Here is a 21,949-nt window from a genome sequence, read left to right on the forward strand (position 1 = left end):
CTATCTTTTTCTATAGTATTATTCTTGCAATATTAAAATATGAATGTATAAATATTTGTGGCTATTGGCTTCTGGTTGTTGGTAAGAGCTAATAAGCATACACATACAGATAAGATAACTATCATCTTATACAACTAAAGCTGCCTATAGACATTAAATATCTGTTGGTTAACCCTTCCCTACATTTGACGTAATATTACATAATGCGATAGATGCTACTGCACAGTCGCTGACGTTGGTGCCATTTTGGCAGAGAAAAAAAATGGCTACATCAAAATGGCAGTGGTGGCACCTGCGCAGTACAATCTATCGGAATATGATAGATGCTAATGCGCAGGCATGGCCGCCTTTACCATTTTGTTTTAAAAACAAATTCTTAAATAAAACTACAGTATATGTGTAAATAAAGCAAAAATATGCATATTATCCCCCTTATCATGCTACGGCGGAGGTGCCTCCTCTGCCTGCCTTATGAACGTGAATTTTTGTTTTTCAAACCATATTATATTCAATATGCAAAATAGGGGGCAGGTCGTTGAGGGGTCAGTGACCTGTCATAAGCCATAAAGATGAATATCTAAGCAGAGAACCACATGAAGCCCCCCCACAGACCTGCCACAAAGCACGAGAATCTCATTAACTGAAAACTGAAAATAAAGATTAGGCAACTGTAGTATAGCAGGTATGCGGGATGCAGTGACGAGACGGGAGACGGGATGAACTCAAGATGCAACTTTTATATATATATATATATATATATATAGGCCTTAGGGCTATCTTGAGCAACCAAGCAAGCTAACAATAGTTATCGATCAAAATAAGAATACACTGGTAAAATGAACACGACTAACCCGGCAAAGACCGGTCACTATAGGGCGGCGTTATGGCCGACTACGGGTCCTCAGTATTAACTACGTGTCACTTATCCTCTCTGACTCTGACGTCCAGCAGAGTGTTGGTCGGTGTTGCTTCGGCGTTTCAGCCGCTGGGCCCAGCCGACGAGGATCTGACGGAGGCTTTGGGCATTCCTACGCCCATGCGAAGTGAGGGCACAACAAGCCCCTGAACAGTCCCTCTGCGTTGCACCTCCCGATGGATGCGGGACGGTGTTGCCCGGGGACTGGGATGTGCAAGCCGCAGCCACCAGCTGCGAACAGATAGCGGTGGCAGCGGTGGGCAGGCCGCGACCGCAGGCTGGAGTGAAGCGGTGGTGGCCGCGGACGACACCGGACAGGCCGCAGCCATGGGCTGGAGCCGGGTGGTAGAGGCCACAGGCATCAGCGGACAGGCTGCAGCTGCGGGCTGGAGTCAGGCGATAGCTGCCATGGGCGGCAGCGGGCAGGCCGCAGCCATGGGCTGGAGTCTGGCAGTAGCGGCCGCGGGCGGCTGCGGGCAGGCCGCAGCCGCGGGCTGGAGTCGGGAGGTGACGGCCGCTGGAAGCACGGTCGGGCGGTCGGTGTCTCTCCGCTGGGCGGCTCGGTGCTGTCTCCCTACTGTCAGTGGTGAGTCTCTCTTTTGCCTCTCCAGTTGCTGCTCTCTGCTCCTTGCTTTGGCTCTGGCTCTCACTCTGGCTCTCTGGCGACCTCTATCTTCCTGTCTCCTTCTCTCCTGCTCCGTTGTCTGACGCTTCCTGGTGTCCTCAGCCCCTTTTATATTAGCCCCGCCCCCAACCTTTCTAGAACCCTCTGTGTCCCGTCTCCTAATTATGTGCCCTGGAAACAGTCCCCCTAGGAACCTAGGTGACAGTCCCCTTGGTTCCGGGCCGGATACACAGTGGGGACACCTCCTCCTACACAGCAACCACATTGCCATTCATGCAAATCTGTGCAGGTGCGCTGCTCATTCCAGCAGCATCACTGTGTCTCTGAAGCTGAGTGTTCACTTCCCTGCTGCAGATGTATGCACTGCACATGACCAGAAGCCATATTCTGTACCTCCGGACATGTGCAGTGTGCACCTCTGAAGCCGGGAATTGTACACCTGGCTTCAGAGATGCAGTGACTCTGCTGGAATGAGCGGTGTGGAGACAAGGGGGGTCGGTGGGTGCCCAGGTCCGCTAGCCGGAACAGCATGGACCAGGGATCATCCCGCAGAATGCCCGCTGTCCCTTTAATGTGGGCATAACGCTACTCAGACAACACAGGGTGAGTGTAGAACAGTGTGGCAATGCTTTATTAAACCACATAACAGGCAAAAAACACATAGCACAGTCCCAGCAAAATACCCCAAGGTGGTGCACATTACAGAGTCTCACTCTTCCGCTGACTCGCTGAGATAATGGCAGATGTTACGTCAGAGCTCCCAGGGTCGACTACCCCACCTGTGGCACACACACAGAGAGGAGGTAACGACAAACTTAGGAAGATGATAGTCCATTCAGGTACAAGGCCAGTTGACTTGAGGGTCACAACCTGGCTTCTTCGAACATCTCCATGGAGGCAGGTGACCAGCGGGTCCCAATCCTGGCTCCTGGCTTTCTGGAAGTTTTCACAAGCGGCACGCCTGTGCAGATTTACATGAGTGGCGATGATGCTGCTTGTGCAAATTATGTTATGGCGCCCAAGGGAGTGTGATAACATGGATACAGAGCTGACTGGTCAAAGCACTCAATAGCATAGGGAAAGCAGAGATTATAAATGCTTTTTTAAAAGCATTTATTTAAATGAATTATGCTATACAGGGCTGGTTAGGGAATCAGTTTAATCACAAATAGCTGAATGCTTATGGATTGGAGGGCACGGAGGACCTGACAGGTTCCCTTTAATTGTGACAAACATGCAAAAGAATAAGGATTCACGAAGGGGGAAAACACTTTTTCACATAACTGTATGTTTAAACATGTTTTTTACTACTCTACCCAGGAATGTAATGAGTATGGACCACAAATATATGAAAAAAATGGACAAGAGAGTACATCCACAAAATGGGAACTCCAGCAAATAATTTTAGCTCTAAAATTATTTGCTGGAGTTCCCATTTTGTGGATGTACTCTCTTGTCCATTTTTTTCATATATCTTGTTTTGTACATCTGTGGTGAACCCGCATTATTTAAGCTGTGCCCTCCATTTTGTGCATTAATTCGAGTATGGACCACAAAGTCTCAACATATATCAAACCGGCATATATGACGAATTTGATTGTGGGTAAGGAGACCAATGGCAGGTCTGGTCATTGCGGTCTGCAGGGCTGCCATCAGGGCATTACTGCCCTGACTGACTTATGGGGCCTGATGAACAGAGGGGGCCCGCATCGGGCCTCGTCTCATCTGCTCACCGGGCCATAGTGGCAGGATTCCTCCAGTGCAGTAAATGAACCTGCGTCTGGGGTTCAGTTAATCTCTATTGCCGTGTGAGCCCACATGGCAATAGTTAAAAGCCGCCAGCCAATCGGAGGCTGGCAGCTGACGTCAGCACGCACTTCGCTGGTGTATGATGTCATTGTCATTTGTTGGCAAGTGCACTCTTGAACTGCATGGAGGGAGCATCGCCGCAGGAGCACGGCCAGGTAAGGAGAAAGTTTTTTTTTCATTTTTATTGAAAGCGACACGGGTGGCAGGAAGGGAGACATGGGGGCAGGATGGGAGACATTGGGCACAATGGGAGACACAGGGGGCAGGATGGAGACAGATGGGCAGGATGGAGACAGATAGGGCAGGATAGAGACAGATGGGGCAGGATCATGGGGCAGGATGGAGACAGATGGGGCAGGATGGAGACACATGGTGCAGGATCATGAGCAGGATGGATTGCAATAGAGACAGAAGGGGCAGGATCACGGGACAGATGAGGCAGGATCATGGGATAGATGAGGCAGGATGCAACATAACATGGAGGCAAAATGGATACTCATGAGGGCAGGATGGGAGAACATATGGGATCAGGATGGGAGAACATATGGCTGGAGCCAGGAATTACATACACGGGGGCCAGGATGGGGGATATTATTGCCATAAGGGCTAATTAAGGGATATTATTACTGCAGTGATGTATTCATTTGATTTTTGAGGATACATGTAGTGAAACCTCCACCAGGGGGAGCTGGTGAGGGAAGCGAGGTTACACACTAAGAGCAGCAACCCTGAGCAACTCTGCGGGAGAGAGGTGTTACTCAGTGAGGGTTTCCGTTTTTCCCTGCTAACCCTGATGTTTTGCTTCCATCTGAACCTATGGAGGTGGGAACCACCAACCCCCAGGAGGAGAGGAAACGGCGACGTTATGGAAAGTTGAGTTTTTAATGCGGAGATCCCGGACATTGGAAAAAAGACTGCCCCTCCTGTCCTCCGACTAACAAGCGGCTGAGTCTGGGTGATAATCGTGGAGGTCACCCAGACTCTCAGGTACCTTTTTCTTCATTTTCAAAGATACTGCTAAAGGTGGAACTTGGTGTTGAGAACGGCTTTTTCCATACGTCGGCTTTTGTAGACTGTGGGTCATTCCTGAACCTGATTGACTCTAAGCTGATGGCTCGCTGTAGATTAGGGACAGTTAGGTTGGGGACTCTCTTAAAAATTGTGGCTATTGACTCTACACCTCTCACTAAGGATGGTCTCCATTTCATTTCTAAAGAATTCACCCTCAGGGTGGGGGCCCTACACCAGGAGCGCATGTCATGCTTTGTTTTGGATAACCTCCCTGCTGGCCTGGTGTTAGGGTTTCCCTGGTTGCAACGGCATAACCCGGTTATTGACTGGGGGTCCCTGGATATTGTTAAATGGGGACCTGGTTGTTCCGAAAATTGTCTTGCTACTGTGTCTATGTCATCCGTCAGTCTGGAGGGTATTCCGGAGTACCTGAAGGATTTTGAGGATGTGTTCTCCGAAAAGGAGGCTGAGGTTCTACCACCACACCGCCCATTCGATTGTGCTGTGGATCTTGTTCCCGGTGCCAAATTGCCCAAAGCCCGGCTGTACAATCTGGAGAGAGCTCCTTGCAGCACGGTCAGAGCCCTGGTGTGGAAGGAGTCAGAGGGGATTTCCTTGCAGCTCTGACAGAGCTTGGTGGCAGTGTTTCAGCAGGAGAGCTGCATTCTGGTGGTGGACTCTGTTGCCAGGAGCAAGTGCAACAGAGTAAAGCTAAGTGGTGTTTCCCTGTTTGTGCCTTTCCTTTATGTGTGTTTCAGTGCAGTGGTGGGATTAGTCTCTGCACCGGCCATTTCATTAGAAAGGGGTAGGTGCAGTGCGAGCTAGGGTTTAAAAGTATCCTGAGCGGCGCCCGATGCGGAACCGGCCTAGGGATCGGTAGGAGTGTAGTGACACTGACTCAGGGGAGTGCAGCAGGTCTCCACGTCCCCGATCCCTATCGCAGGGCCCACCATTGTAATTATTTCCCCTTATTATTTAAATTCGCCCTGCTGGAGGCGGTGTATCCGGCTGCACGTCTTATTATTTAAATTCACCTTACTGGAGGCGGTGTATCCAGAGTCGCGTGTGTCATATAAATTCGCCCTGCTGGAGGCAGTGTGTCCAGTCACACGTAACCATTACAGACACTATATACAGAGCTCCTGTGCATAATGTCATTGATCACAGTATAACCTGTACAATATATACAGCGCTCGTGTGTATAATGTCATTGTTGATCACTGTATTACCTGTACACTGATACTGTATACAGAGCTCCTGTCTATAATGTCACCAGTAATTACTGTGTTACCGGTACACACACTGCATATTAAGTACAGATCTCTTGGGTATAATGGCACTTATGGTGATATTAGTATTGTGTTTTTTTATTATTGATCAGTATTGTAGTATTCAGTCACTATGTTGTGGTAATATGTTGTCCGGCCATGGTGTGGCGGTATTTGTTCCTTGGATTTGCTATTATTTGGTCACTAAGTGGTGGTAATAGGTGGTCTGGTCATGGTGTGGTGGTATTTGTCCCTTGTATGTGATATTATTTGGTGACTGTGGTAGCAGGGCCGGCCCGAGAGATTACGGCGCCCTAGGCGAAACTATTTTGTTGCGCCGCTACTATTCTTGGCAGTAGATGAAAACTTGGGATATAAATTTAGGAGCAAAATAAACCACAACAATGATTAATTAACTCTCTCCTAACTCTTTAATCTTCTGAGAAGTTGTATAGGACAAATATATACAAAGTAATCAATAACACAAAACAAAAACGACCATAGGTAATTAAAATTTTTGTTTCCTTGCCTTTTTTTTTTTAAAAGGATGACACTAAGTCACCGAGATTAATTTGTTTAGCAACTTCAGATTCTATCGAAATTGTTGCCAACCCAACCAACCTCTCTTGCGTCATATTTGCCCTTAAATATGTACACTTTTCTTTCCATCCCTAGAACTTTTTGCCTTTTGAAAAGATTTTTTATAATTTTTTCTATTTTTTCTCTGGCACCCCCTTTGGGTCGGCGCCCTAGGCGGCCGCCTAGTTCGCCTATACGTTCAGGCCGGCCCTGTGTGGTTGTAATATCTGGTCTGGTCATGGTGAGGTGGTATTTGTCCCTTGTATGTGATATTATTAGTCATTTTAAAAATTGAAAAATAATTGAAAAATAATTAAAAACATACCTAAATTATATTGGATATTTTAACAAATGATTAATAGGATAGAGTAGAGTAGAGCTCGGCCAAAAGAGTCTACCTGGGGGCGGCTTAAAAAATCTTTTGTCCAAAACAAAAGCTGCTGACTATATGTGTGATCTGGTGATGGGAACTGTTAATGTGTTATTGGTGAGAAGTGGAGTTTTTCCAAGAGAGAGCTGTGGGACTCTGGACAGTTCAAGGAGTGGAGCCTGGGCGGAGTCTCAAGGGGGCCCTGAAAATTTTGCCGATATGGGCCCCGAAAATCCTAGTGGCAGACCTGGTGGTCTGTACTCAGACTGAGAATGTCAGATGTATGAAACCAACCTAATTCTCCTAATAGGTTTGCCTTTTAAGCTGTAAAAAATAAAATACGTAGAAAAAGCGCAGACAAATTAAATAAAATAAGTACCATATATACTCGTGTATAAGGCCAGTTTCACATAGCGTTTATGCAGTCCATTCAACGGATAGCATTAATGGACTGCGTTAACGCTACTCTTTTTTCTGATTGCATAATGCCATCATGCTAACGCAGATGCTCCATCTGTTCTAGCAGTGACAGACCCTTGAACGCTGCAGACCGTGTCCGGGGGTCCATCACAGAATGACGGAACATCGCTAACGCATGCCGATTATGACATGCTTCAGCAATGCGCTACATTATTGCCGTCTATGGGGGCGTTAACACATCCATTACATAGCATTAGTGCCGCTGTGTAACGGATGCGTTAAACGCAGCCTCCCTAACGCAATATGAACCCAGCCTAAGCCAAGTTTTTCAGCACATTTTTTTGTGCTGAAAACTCTGCCATTGGCTTATACGAGTCAATTGTCCCAGAAAGCCGGCAGGGGGAGGGGGAGCAGCGGAGAAGTGAGTGACAGAGGCAGGAGCCGGCGGCTGTGGCTACAGCCTGTGCTGCTGCAAAAGAGAAATATGAATGTTCATTTCTCTTATAGCGCGCACAGTGACAGCTGCAGCCACAGCAATCGGATTCCAGACAACATCATACTCACCCTCCAGCGTGCCCTTCCTGTGCTGAGCGATCACGTGGCCCCGCTTATTAAGGTAATGAATATGCACGCCTCTTCACTCCCATAGGCATGGAGGGAATATTCATTACCTTAACCCCTTCACCCCTAAGGGTGGTTTGCACGTTCATGACCGGGCCAATTTTTACAATTCTGACCACTGTACCTTTATGAGGTCATAACTCTGGAACGCTTCTATGGATCCCGGTGATTCTGACATTGTTTTCTCGTGACATATTGTACTTCATGTTAGTGGTAAAATTTCATTCAAATAACTTGCGTTTATTTGTGAAAAAAATGGAAATTTAGCAAAAATTTTGAAAATTTCGCAATTTTCCAACTTTGAATTTTTATGCCCTTAAATCACAGAGATACGGCACACAAAAAACTTGATAACTAACATTTCCCACATGTTTACTTTACATCAGCACAATTTTGGAACCAAAATTTTTTTTTGTTAGGAAGTTATAAGGGTTAAAAGTTGACCAGCGATTTCTCATTTTTACAACACCATTTTATTTTTAGGACCACATCACATTTGAAGCCACTTTGAGGGGTCTATATGACAGAAAATACCCAAAAGTGACACCATTCTAAAAACTGCACCCCTTAAGGTGCTCAAAACCACATTCAAGAAGTTTATTAACCCTTTAGGTGCGTCACAGGAATTTTTTTGAATATTTAAAAAAAAAATGAACATCTAACTTTTTTTCACAAAAAAATACTTCAGGTTCAATTTTTTTATTTTACCAAGGGTAACAGGAGAAATTGGACTGCAAAAGTTATTGTGCAATTTGTCCTGAGTACGCTGATACCTGATTTGTGGGGGGGAACGACTGTTTCGGCGCATGGCAGAGCTCAGAATGGAAGGAGCGCCGTTTGACTTTTTCAATGCAAAATTGGCTGGAATTCAGATCGGACGCCATGTCACGTTTGGAGAGTCCCTGATGTACCTAAACAGTGGAAACCCCCTACAAGTGACCCCATTTTGGAAACTAGACCCCCCAAGGAACTTATCTAGATATGTGGTGAGAACTTTGAACCCACAAGGGCTTTACAGAAGTTTATAACGTACAGCGGTACAATTAAAAAATCATATTTTTTCCACAAAAATGATCTTTTCACCCCAATTTTTATTTTCCCAAGGGTAACAGGACCCTAAAAGTTATTGTGCAATTTGTCCTGAGTATGCTGATACCCCACATGTGGGGGTAAACCACTATTTGGGTGCATGGCAGAGCTCGGAAGGGAAGCAGTGCCATTTGACGTTTTTGGCTGGAATTGAGATCGGACACCATGTCGCGATTGGAAAACCCCTGATGTACCTAAACAGTGGAAACCCCCTACAAATGACACCATTTTGTAAACTAGACCCCCCAAGGAACTTATCTAGATGTGTGGTGAGCACTTTGAACCCCCCAGTGCTTCACAGAAGTTTATAACGCCCGGGCGTAAAAATAAAAAATTCGTATTTTTTCCACAAACATGATCTTTTAGTCACCATTTTTTTTATTTTCCCAAGGGTAACAGGAGAAATTGGACCCCAAAAGTTGTTGTCCAATTTGTCCTGAGTATGCTGATACCCCATATGTGGGAGAAAACTACTGTATGGGCACACGTCGGGGATCGGAAGGGAAGTAGTGACGTTTTGGAATGCAGACATTGATGGAATGGTCTGAGGGTGTCATGTTGCCTTTGGAGAGCCCCTAATGTACCTAAACAGTGGAAACCCCCCACAAATGACCCCATTTTGAAAACTAGACCCCCTAAGGAACTTATCTAGATGTGAGGTGAGCACTTTGAACCCCCAAGGGCTTCACAGAAGTTTATAATGCCAGGGCATGAAAATAAAAAAATCGTATTTTTTCCACAAACATGATCAATTATTCCCCAATTTTTTTATTTTCCCAAGGGTAACAGGAGAAATTGAACCCCAAAAGTTGTTGTCCAATTTGTCCTGAGTAAGCTGACACCCCATATGTGGGAGAAAACTACTGTATGGACACACGTCAGGGATCGGAAGGGAAGTAGTGACGTTTTGAAATGCAGACATTGATGGAATGGTCTGCGGGTGTCATGTTGCCTTTGGAGAGCCCCTAATGTACCTAAACAGTGGAAACCCCCCACAAATGACCCCATTTTGAAAACTAGACCCCCTAAGGAACTTATCTAGATGTGAGGTGAGCACTTTGAACCCCCAAGGGCTTCACAGAAGTTTATGATGCCAGGGCATGAAAATAAAAAAATCGTATTTTTTCCACAAACATGATCGATTAGTCCCCAATTTTTTTATTTTTCCAAGGGTAACAGGAGAAATTGAACCCCAAAAGTTGTTGTCCAATTTGTCCTGAGTACGCTGACACCCCATATGTGGGAGAAAACTACTGTATGGACACACGTCGGGGCTCGGAAGAGAAGCAGTGCCATTTTGGAATGCAGACTTTGATGGAATGGTCTGCGGGTGTCATGTGCGTTTGGAGAGCCCCTGATGTACCTAAACTATTGAAACTCCCCACTAGTGACCCCATTTTGGACACTAGACCTCCCCACAGAACTTATCTAGATGGGTGGTGAGCACTTTGAACCCCCAAGTGCTTCACAGAAGTTTATAACGCTCGGACGTGAAAATAAAAAAATCATTTTTTTCCACAAAAATGATATTTTTGCCCCCAATTTTTTATTTTCCTAAGGGTAACAGGAGAAATTGGACCCCAAAAATTGTTTTGCAATTTGTCCTGAGTAGGCTGATACCCTACATGTGGGGGTAAAACACTGTTTGGGCGCATGGCAGAGCTTGGAAGGGAAGGAGCACCATATGACTTTTTCAACTCAGAATTGGCTGGAATTGAGATCAGACGCAATGTTGCATTTGGAGAGCCCCTGATGTGCCCAAACAGTGGAAACCCCCAATTCTAACTCCAACCCGAACCCCAACACACCCCTAACCCTAATCTCAGCCCTAACCCTAACCCTAACCCTAGCCCTAACCCTAACCCTAGCCCTAACCCTAACCCTAACCCTAGCCCTAACCCTAGCCCTAACCCTAACCCTAATGGAAAAATGGAAATAAATAAATTTTTTTAATTTTATTATTTTTCCCTAACTAAGGGGGTGATAACGGGGGGTTTGATTTACTATTTATGGCAGTTTTTATTTTTGGCAGCTGTCGCACGCTAAAAGACGCTTTTTATTGTAAAAATAGTTTTTGCATCACCACATATTGAGAGCTATAATTTTTCCGTATTTTGACCCACCGAGTCATGTGAGGTCTTATTTTTTGCGGGACGAGTTGACGTTTTTATTGGTACCATTTTCGGGCACGTGACATTTTTTGATCGCTTTTTATTCCGATTTTTGGGACGCAGAATGAACAAAAACCAGCGTTTCATTAATTTCTTTTGGGGGAGTGCGTTTACACCGTTCCGTGTGCGGTAAAATTGATAAAGCGATTTTATTCTTCGAGTCAGTACGGTTACAGCGATACCTCATTTAGGTTTTTTTATGTTTTGTCGGTTTTATGCAATGAAAACTATTTTATATAAAAAATAATTATTTTTGCATTGCTTTATTCTGCGAGCTATAACTTTTTTTAATTTTTTGCTGATGATGCTGTGTGGTGGCTCGTTTTTTGCGGGACAAGATGACGTTTTCAGCGGTACCATGGATATTTATATGCGTCTTTTTGATCGCGCGTTATTACACTTTTTGTTTGGCGGTATGATAATAAAACATTATTTTTTGCTTCGTTTTTTATTTTTATTTTTTAAGGGGTTCGCTAAAGGGGTTAACTAATGGGACAGTTTTATAGGGCGGGTCGTTACGGACGCGGCGATACCTAATATGTGTACTTTTATTGTTTTGTTTTTTTTTTATTTTCAAAAAATGAATTTATTGGGGAATATTTTTATTTTTTTTTTACTAATTTATTTGGCGATTTTTTTTTAATTATTTTTACACTTTTTTTTAATTTTTTTTTTTACTTTATTACATAGTCCCAGGTGGGACATCACTGTGATCAGCAATCTGTCACAGGCATTGAAGACTTCCTCTTGCCTGCACTTTGCAGTCACTGAGGAAGCCAGCTTCCTCCAGGCCCCCGTCGCCATCTTGGATTCGGGGGCCTGGAGGAAAGGAGCCCCCCCGCAGCAGCGCTGCACATTGCGCTGCCGTGGGGGGCTCAGGGAAGCACGGAGGGAGCTCCCTCCCTGCCGATGCTTCCCTTTAACTCCCGGTACACCGCGATCATGTTTGATCGCGGTGTGCAAGGGGTTAACGTGTCGGGGGCGGTCCGTGACCACCCCTGACACATTGTGCTGGGTGTCAGCTGTGATAATCAGCTGACACCCGGCCGCGATCAGCGGCGCTCACCACGTGGGCGCCGCTGATCGCGGTAGACGTACTATCCCGTCCATGGGCATAGGGGCCTGGGTCCCATGGACGGGATAGTACGTCGGATGTCAGGAAGGGGTTAATGAGCGGTGCCATGTGATTGCTCAGCTCAGGAAGAGCTGCTGGAAGCCGGAGCAAGGTGCTACGAGGATACGATGGAGGGTGAGTAGGATGTTTTGGTTTTTTTTGTAATAGGAAGCATGTATACAAGGACAGAAGGGAGAGCCACGCATACCAGGAAAGCTACGGGGCGAGACACACATACCAGGACAGTTATGGGGGAACCACGCATACCAGGACAGCGACAGGAGGAGCCACCCATACCAGAACAGCGATAGGGGGAGCCACACATACCAGGACAGGACGGGGGAGCCACACATACCAGGACAGGACGGGGGAGCCACACATACCAGGACAGGGATGAGGGGACAATGCATACCTGGCTTATACTCGAGTCAATAAGCTTGCCCAGTTTTCCGTGGCAAAATTAGGTGCCTCGGCTTATACTCGGATCGGCTTATATTCGAGTATATACGGTACAAGAAAAATAATAATTTTATTGTATATAACACTCAAATGTGACTAGATAATAGCTTTGCTTTAATTGACATGTGCAGGAGGATGTTATCATCACTTATAATTACATCCCTAGGGTAAAAGTGCTCATAGCTTTCAACCAATGTTTAATAAATTAAACTGTTTTAATCAAATCCAAAACTGAAATGATAACACTTGGATCTATTTTAATTTCATTCTCTTTGATCTCTAAACAATTGCATATTAATTATATACACCTTTGTTTTGTACTTGTATTCATCTTCCTGGTTTTACAATTAAACTTCTTCCATACATAAAGTGGTTATTTAATAAAAGTGAAGCACGGCAGGATTGTATAATATTACCACCATGGTTCTCACGACTTTCCACAAGTATCAGCGATCTGAATGGTAGAATTACTAATATGTTATATTGCTATATTAGGTGCTTGTAGCACATACAGGAGGATGGAGAACATTATATATATTATAGCTCAGAAAATGATATATATTAGAGTGCAGTATATTGTAGATAAATGAGTGTAAGGCCGGGGTCACACTTGCAAGTGTGATGCGTGAAACTCGCGCATCAATACCCGGCACTGCCGCCGGCACTCGGAACCGGAGTGTGTGGCTGCATGTGTTTCTATGCAGCCACACACTCAGGTCCGAGTGCCAGCGGCAGTGCCGGGTATTGATGCGAGAGACTCGCACAAGTTTCTCGCATCACACTCGCAAGTGTGACCCCAGTCTAAGGTTGGAGACACACTAGCAATTTTAAAATCGGTCCAATTTTGATGCAGGAGAGTCGGACGAGTGAAATACAAGTGTCATGCGTTTTTTATGTGAGTACAATCCGATTTTTTTCACTCCTAGCATTCGATTTACATCAAAATGCATTTGACTTTATGTGCTGTTTCCCTGTTTTTTGCTACTTATCCTGCTATGCCATTTGAACACTGATTTGGGAAGCGTGCACTTCCATAAGGTATTGCTTTGGTGCTGTTCCAGCTTTTTCTTGTTATATATTTCTCTAAGCAGTTTGTCCGGTGTCTCAGGTAAAACAGGGGTATCCAACAGGGCGGGAACAGACGGTAACTTAATAGAAGACTTAAGGTCAGCACACTGAGGTATGGGAAAAGTGGAGTTGTCAGCGCGAACAGCGGAGAGGGAGTCAACCGTCTCCTGTCTGCTTCCTGCCAAGTCTGACCCGTTCCTGTGCTCAGGTCTCCTTATATACCCCGCACACCCTGCTGTCTGACAGAAAGGTCTCTCCCTTTCAGAGCAAACCTTCCCCGCCAACAGTGGTGACAGCCCCGATAATTCCGGCCTTAAAGGGCACCGCACACTGCTGACTCCATCTCGAATCATCTTCTTACACCTCCCCTTTCTTTTCACTCGCCATTCCACCAGCGAGGCATCTTGAGCATAGCTAGAGAGTTTTTTTTTACAGGTTTAGCAGTTTTACGCCAAATAAACTGATCCTGATTGTTCCGAATGGGGGGCTGTCCATCCATTGTTCATTCAGAGCTAAGTAGATTGGAAGGAATAGTGGAGCCTTCTTGTGGGGATAAAACCGAATCTGCATCCGGCGTAAAGTTTTCTTCTGGGGCCTCGGGACCCTGATCCGCAGGCATATCATCAGATGGTTGTTCGAAACTTTCCTCTTCTTCATCCTCCACAGCCACAGGAGACACCTCCACAGGAACTTTAGGGGCTTCTTCCCTCGGCATGGGATCTTCAGAGAAGCATGGCCGGAGCATATTCCTGTGGACCACTCTGGTGGGTGCATTCTCGTCTCCTTCTGGAAAAACCTTGTATATAGGTCCTTCCACACTGACCCAATGCTTCACTCTGTATGGCCTACTCTCCCACCAATTTTCCAGCTTGTCATGGGGACGTTTCTCCCACACCAACACCCAATCACCAACCTGAAGATCTGTCCCCCGGAGAGGAAGCTTCTCAGAGTGCTCCAGCTCCCGGAGCCGTGTCTGAACCAGACGATGTAAGGTCTGTAGACGATGACTATGTTCTCGGACCCAGGTAGACACCCCCGTCAGTGGGTAGTCCTCTCCAGGATCCAGATCCAGCTCTGTGACTTCTTTCCCTGTTCGGTCGAACAACAAGGAGTAAGGCGTGTGACCTGTGGTTTGATGGACTCGGTTATTATAGATCCACACGAGTTCAGAGACATATTCTGACCAAAATGCTTTCCTATCATCTTCTAGGGTACTTAGCGTCTGAATCAAGGTGCGACTAAATTGCTCACAGGTCCCATTTTCCTGAGAATGATATGGTGTGGTGTGTGATCTGTCGAACTGGTAGATCCGCTTTAACTCATCCATCACTTTTCCTAGGAAACAAGTTCCTTGATCTGAGTGGATCTGCTGTGGGCATCCATACACCTAAATGAAGTGTTTGCAGATAGCATATGCAGCGGTCTCAGCCATCTGATCTCGAGTGGGCGTCACCACCACAAATTTCGTGAAATGATCTACCATCACTAAGCAGTGGTCATATCCTTGATGAGCTGGCCCGATTGTTAAATAGTCAATGGTTAACAGTTCCAGGGGAGCTGAGGTTACTATCGTCTGAATAGGAGCCCTTTGTTCCAGGGACTTGGCCAACTCACAGGCCCGACCTAGTCTACAAGCTTCCTCGACCGCTGCTCTAAGCCGTGGGTGGTAAACAAACTGTTGGAGCCACTGGAACATTTTTTCAAGACCGAACTGAGCCACTTTTTCATGAGCTTCAGTGGCCAGAGTAGACAGCACTGTCTCCGGTATCACCACCTGCCAAGAAGCCCCCAGTTCTCCCCAAAGTTGAACCTTCCGATATAACAGTCCGTTTCTCATCTGGAGGCGCTCCCACTGCTGGAGGATCTTCAATGCTTCTGGAGTCAGAGCACTCCGCTGTTCTGGGCTAGGCTGCTTCTCCAATGTTACCCAGTGTCTGAACAGAGCGAGTTCACAATCTTCCTGCTGCAATCGAACCCACTCATCCCTAGATCTTCCCAAAAATCTTCATGATGGGAGATCTGTATTTGGTCCAGCGTGGCTGCCACCGTCCCAGCGGTCCTTCAGAATTGAGGAACCTCTTCTCCCTATAGCAACTCATCTCTACTCTTTCCCGGTGGTGCATGTCTTGCTCCAGACAGGGCGTCAGCGTGCGTGTTCTCTGCCCCCTCCTATAGGCGATTCGGTACCGGAACTTTGCCATCCGGGCCACCCAGTGTTGTTCTAATGCCCCTAGCTTGGCATTCTCCAGATGTGCTAACGGGTTATTATCGGTACGTACTAGCACCTCCGAGCCAGACAGGTATTCTGCAAATCTCTCCGTCATAGCCCACACCAATGCCAGCAACTTCAGCTTGAAGGACCTGTAATTGTCCAGGTTGCGTTCGGAATCGTTAAGGGACCGACTATCATAGGCAATCACCCTTTCTCTTCCATCTTGCACCTGCGACAATACACCCCCAAGTCCGTGCGAGCTGCTGTCAGTGTGGAGAATTAACGGTATAGAGAAGTCTGCATGAGCCAGTACCGGGGCTTCGATCAGCACTTTTTTTAGCTCACAGAATGCCTTCTCCTGCCTATCCTCCCAGCAAATGGATAGACCCTTGCCATTCGGGGGTACCCACTTCAGGAGTTCGATTAACAGTTGCACTACCTGAGAAAAATTCTTTATGAAGCGACGGTAGTATCCCGTCAATCCCAGGAATGCACGTACATCTTTCACGTTCTCTGGGGTCGGCCAGTCTCTGATCACCGCAATCTTCTCCTGTGATGGCTTCACTAACTCAGCGGAAACGATATGACCCAGGTACTCGATCTGAGTCCGGAGCAAGTGGCATTTTTGGGGTTTCACTTTCAGCCCATACTTCTGTAAATGGCTCAGCACTTGCTCCAGCCTCTGTAGATGGTCATCAAATGAGGAAGCATACACAATGATGTCATCCAGATAGATGAGGGTAGCTTCAAAGTTCAAGTCGCCTAGACACCTCTCCATCAGCCGCTGGAACTTACAGGGGGCATTGGCCAGGCTGAATGGCATCCTGTTGAATTCAAAGAGGCCCATGGGGAGTATAAAGGTCGTCTTTGCCCGATCCTTTTCCGGCATGGGCACATGCCAGTAGTCACTGGCGAGATCCAGCATTGAGGAGAACTTGGCCTTTCCCAGTGCAGACAGAGACTCCTCAATCCGGGGCAGAGGGTATGAATCACATACAGTACAGGCGTTAAGTTTACGGTACTCCATGCAGAACCTCAGGGTCTCTTCCTTCTTCTGCACCAGCACAATAGGGGCCACCCATGGACTCTGGCTCTCCCTAATGACACCCGCCTGAATCATCTGACCGAGCATTTCTCTCACTTCTTGATATAACTGGGGGGAATATGCCGGTAGCGCTCTCGAATGGGTGCTGCATCCCCCGTGGGAATTTCAAGAGTGATTTCTGTGGTGCAGCCGAAGTCATGTTCGAAAAAACGGACTGATATCGCCCCAGTAACGCTTCTACTTGACGCACTTGGGTGGATGTGAGTTCGGACAGTTCAGCATGCATCTGTTGGATGTATTGAGGTTCGGCCGTCGGAGAGGTAATGACTTTCACTGACCATGGGTCTTCCGGGTTCACCGCTAGCTGTATAAATGAGGATGAGTGACCTCGTGGAGATCAAACATCCAACACTGCGGAGACACCATCACATGTTTCTCAACGCAGTGATCTAGAGCAATGCCCCCATCCCTTATGGGAAATATGCAAAAACATGCAAAACACAAGCCGCGGAGACACCATCACGTGTTTCTCAACGCAAGCAATGACTAGCCAGGTCTTTCCCCGGGAAGGAACAACCACGGGAAGGGCAGTCTCCAATGAAGGAAACCACCTATGCCAAAACATGGTATCCATCCACAGACAGCTGTTTCGGGGTATTGCCCCTCATCAGTGTGGAGTAGGAGGGGCAATACCCCGAAACAGCTGTCTGTGGATGGATACCATGTTTTGGCATAGGTGGTTTCCTTCATTGGAGACTGCCCTTCCCGTGGTTGTTCCTTCCCGGGGAAAGACCTGGCTAGTCATTGCTTGCGTTGAGAAACACGTGATGGTGTCTCCGCGGCTTGTGTTTTGCATGTTTTTGCATATTTCCCATAAGGGATGGGGGCATTGCTCTAGATCACTGCGTTGAGAAACATGTGATGGTGTCTCCGCAGTGTTGGATGTTTGATCTCCACGAGGTCACTCATCCTCATTTTCACCGCTAGCTGTATGTCCTGGAGCGGTATGACTACTTCAGGCATGCCCAGTACCTGAGCTATTTCACCTCTGCGTGGGATGACAATCTCCTGATCTGTGAGGTTCATGCAGCGTACAAGCACCGTTCCCTCTCGTTCCATGGCCAGTGTCTGAGCTACCAAGAGTCCTGCAGGCAGTTGTACTACCAGGGGTTCCAATTGAACCTCCACCCCCTCCAGTGGGGCATGTGCTTGGACGGGTAGGGTTAGCACAGTCCGTCCTGGTGGTAGGGTGAGTTGAACGGATGCCAGCAGAATCACTTTTCCTAGCATCTCCCCTTGACTGGAGACTTCCTGTACCTGGGCTATACGAATCAACTGTTGAAACACCCGCCGCTGGGGTGTGTGCGAATTCCACTGATTTAAAGACAAGTGAGATGGCTCATCACTCAGCAGCTTCCAAAACTCTTTCAGGATATTCATGCCCAATGTAACAATGTGACTGTGACCAGCCTCTCCCTGGGTCAATACGATACCCCTCCGCCCAAGATCCCTCCTACACAGGGAGACCTGCATCCATATCACCCCTGCGACCGACATGGGCAGGTGATTCACCACCGTCAACTTTACTACCGGGCCCCAATCGGGCCTGAGGGTTTCTGGAAAGTGTCAGCGGAAATATGCTTCTGGCATCGTGGTCACTTGAGACCCAGTATCCACCAGGCAACGCACGGCCCGACCATCGAATTCAGCCCATACCAGCGGACATGTAGACACCAGATTTGTGGGACTTTCACTACTCCTTCCTTTTCATTCTGGCTCCAGGCGACATCCCCCAAGCTCGGAGCCCTCTAGTTTAACAGGCGGCGTGGATGGTGCCAGCCCCTTCGCAGACATTCCCTAGCCATATGTCCTATTTCTCCGCAGTTATAACATGTGAAAGAACTCGGCCGATGGACCCTACAGCCCTCTTTACGGGCATTTGCTTTGCCTTGACTTCTGGCGATACATTGGCCGGTCTCAACTTTCTCTTTCATTTGGGCCAGTTCCCCTTGAATATTCACAAGTTCACTTTGTATCTCTTAAACCCATTGGGGTTCAGCTGCCGACTGTACTGCTGCTTCACCACTCTGGACCTTCCCTACCGGGACGGTCACCCCCTGCTCCTGTTCATGTGAGCGGGCCTCTCTCCCTATGTCAGCAAAAGTAATACGAGAATCTACCCGCACCTGCTCTCTCAGGGTCTGTTTGGTCAGGTCGTCCCACAGGCCAATCACCAAAAAGTCACGCAGAACGACATCTGTCAGCCCTATCCCCATCCCATCTTTTCTGACAATGGCGCTGTGTAATTCTAGTAGGGCATTCATACACTCACTGGCCACTTTATTAGGTACACCATGCTAGTAATGGGTTGGACCCCCTTTTGCCTTCAGAACTGCCTCAATTCTTCGTGGCAGAGATTCAACAAGGTGCTGGAAGCATTCCTCAGAGATTTTGGACCATATTGACATGATGGCATCACACAGTTGGCGCAGATTTGTCGGCTGCACATCCCTGATGCGAATCTCCCGTTCCACCACATCCCAAAGATGCTCTATTGGATTGAGATCTGGTGACTGAGGAGGCCATTTGAGTACAGTGAACTCATTGTCATGTTCAAGAAACCAATCTGAGATGATTCGAGCTTTATGACATGGCGCATTATCCTGCTGAAAGTAGCCATCAGATGTTGGGTACATTGTGGTCATAAAGGGATGGACATGGTCAGCAACAATACTCAGGTAGGCTGTGGCGTTGCAACGATGCTCAATTGGTACCAAGGGGCCCAAAGAGTGCCAAGAAAAAATTCCCCACACCATGACACCACCACCACCAGCCTGAACCGTTGATACAAGGCAGGATGGATCCATGCTTTCATGTTGTTTACGCCAAATTCTGACCCTACCATCCGAATGTCGCAGCAGAAATCGAGACTCATCAGACCAGGCAACGTTTTTCCAATCTTCTACTGTCCAATTTCGATGAGCTTGTGCAAATTGTAGCCTCAGTTTCCTGTTCTTAGCTGAGAGGAGTGGTACCCGGTGTGGTCTTCTGCTGCTGTAGCCCATCTGCCTCAAAGTTCGACGCACTGTGCGTTCAGAGATGCTCTTCTGCCTACCTTGGTTGTAATGGGTGGCAATTTGAGTCACTGTTGCCTTTCTATCAGCTCGAACCAGTCTGCCCATTCTCCTCTGACCTCTGGCATCAACAAGGCATTTCCGGCCACAGAACTGCCGCTCACTGGATTTTTTTTCTTTTTCGGACCATTCTCTGTAAACCCTAGAGATGGTTGTGCGTGAAAATCCCAGTAGATCAGCAGTTTCTGTAATACTCAGACCAGCCCTTCTGGCACCAACAATCATGCCACGTTCAAAGGCACTCAAATCACCTTTCTTCCCCATACTGATGCTCGGTTTGAACTGCAGGAGATTGTCTTGACCATGTCTACATGCCTAAATGCACTGAGTTGCCGCCATGTGATTGGCTGATTAGAAATTAAGTCTTAACACACAGTTGGACAGGTGTACCTAATAAAGTGGCCAGTGAGTGTATATTGTGTAACCGTCTTCCCCTCTCTTTGCATACTGCTAAACAGGTGAGTCCTAAGTTCCCCTACATCAGTGGGGTCCCCATGGGTCGCCTCTAAGATCTGGAGTACTTTAGCAAACGTGTCTTGGTCCCGGGGGGGTACGCAGCATCACGGAGTCTTGAGCCTCTCCATCCAAAGCCATAATGGCCACCTCAGCCTCGAGTGCGGGGGTCATCGGTTGCATTCTCAATATACCCCTCATACATTCCATCCAACTCCATAACATAGTATTAGACCCCGTAAACTTTGGCAAGTAACTCAGCATGGCCCCCAGAGAGATCCTGGTTCTGGGCCCAGCCGCCTGTTCTGCTGTATCCGCGCTACCAGACTGCATCCTGTCGACTACGCCAAAATGAGAGGGATAAACAGTTCGTGGGGATGCAGTGAGTAACCGGAGACAGAGAATTGGTTAACAAGGATTTACTGAACAGGCAATAACAAGTAGTACTCCACACAGGGATAAAAAGACAATCAGAAAAAGAATATACAAAACAAGACAACTTATCGGTTGCAGTTCTGACAGGGGAAAGGCTGGAAAATCTCTCGCCGGTGTCTCAACTGATGTACAAAGTCTCTGGCTCTGCTACGGAGATACGAGTAGCACTGCCGCCCGACAATGCTGATGGATTCAGTTCTGCTTGACTTGGGTGCGCCAAAACGTGCAAACAGTCCTTTATGTGGAATCCTCAGAAATGACACCAGACACGGGTCATGAGCACATGTACAGGCCGCAACAGCCCGCGGTCTTACAGAGTAGTCTCTAAGCAGTTTGTCCGGTGTCTCAGGTAAAACAGGGGTATCCAACAGTGCGGAAACAGACGGTAACTTCAGAGCGGCATGAGAAGTCTTAAGGTCAGCACACAGAGGTATGGGAAAAGTGGAGTTGTCAGCGCGAGAGGAAGTCAACCATCTCCTGTCACCTTCCCGCCAAGTCTGACCCGTTCCCACACTTAAGCGGGAGTCACACATAGCAATCTCGCTAGCGAGATTGCTGCTGAGTCACAACTTTTGTGACACAACAGCGATCTTACCAGCGAGATCGCTGTGTGTGACAGCGATCAGCGACCGGCCCCCCTGCTGGTATCGCTGATCGCTGCAAGAAACCTCTGGACATATTTTTCGTCGCTGATCTCCCGCTGGCCAGCACGCATCGCTGCGTGTGACAGGCGGGAGACCGGCGATCAGCTGTAGAAAATAATAAAAAAAATAAAAAATATTGTTATTCTCACCTTCCGACATCCCGCGCAGCCATCCCGTCTCTCTCCACGCTCCCGGTCCCAGTGATCCTTTGCCCGAATGACCGCGAGACGTCGAGCTGCCGCGAGACCGTGACATTCTCGCGGTCATTCTCGCAAAGGATTACTGGGATCGGAGCGTGGAGAGAGGCAGGATGGCTGCGCAGGACGTCGGAAGGTGAGAATAACAATATTTTTTATTTTAATTCTATTTTTTTACAGGGATATGGCATCAGCGCTAAGGAACACAGCGATGCCGGGCGCTCGGCATCGCTGTGCTGATCACTGGTGAAGGTGTCTGTGTGACAGCTCACCAGCGATCACATAGCGACTTACCAGCGATCCTGACAC

The sequence above is a fragment of the Dendrobates tinctorius genome, unplaced genomic scaffold, assembly GCF_039654945.1.
Source record: "Dendrobates tinctorius isolate UK_male_01 unplaced genomic scaffold, ASM3965494v1 ptg000005l, whole genome shotgun sequence".
Lineage (NCBI taxonomy): Eukaryota > Metazoa > Chordata > Amphibia > Anura > Dendrobatidae > Dendrobates > Dendrobates tinctorius.